Here is a 628-nt window from a genome sequence, read left to right as displayed (position 1 = left end):
CTTACGAATCCATTACACAAAATTGTGATTCTCTGAGAAAAGAAAAAAAATAAGAAATTGGGTAAAGTGAGTACAAATCTATGTAAGGGTTCAGTTTAACCCAAATGTTTGCCAACTAATATCATATATGTAGGGATGAGCAAAAGGACCGAACCGGCCCAAACCAGACCCGACCCGGGAACCGGCTTCGGCCAAAATCAAGAACCGAACTGGCCTGACGGTTCTACTGGTTCCCGGTTCTTACTTGTTCTTGTCGTGTCTTCAAATGTTGGAACCGGTCCTCGAAAAATAGCATCATACGGTTCCGGTTTTTTCCAGTTCTACCGGTTCCCGGTTCCAAAAATCCACAAAAATAACGTCTCGGTCTTGGCCCGACCGGTTCCGGTTCCGGCCGGTTCCCCTGTCCATATGTTCATCCCTACATATATGGAAGCCACGTCAAATTTTTGCCTTGTCAGCAAATGAGAAACATGAAACAACTGAAGCAAACCGATCAATTGGTTAAATTTGCAACAAAATTGTAAACTTAGTGACTTAATTGAGAAAACATAAAATACATTGTCAAAATCGAAATGTTGTGTAAACTTAGTGTCTTTGATGCAATTTGCTCTAAATTCTTCTCATTTAT

Source organism: Lactuca serriola, chromosome 7, assembly GCF_051521515.1.
Source record: "Lactuca serriola cultivar US96UC23 chromosome 7, Lser_US96UC23_V15, whole genome shotgun sequence".
In the NCBI taxonomy this organism is placed as follows: domain Eukaryota; kingdom Viridiplantae; phylum Streptophyta; class Magnoliopsida; order Asterales; family Asteraceae; genus Lactuca; species Lactuca serriola.
The sequence above is the reverse complement of the archived record's forward strand: the minus strand, read 5'-3'. Positions refer to the sequence as shown.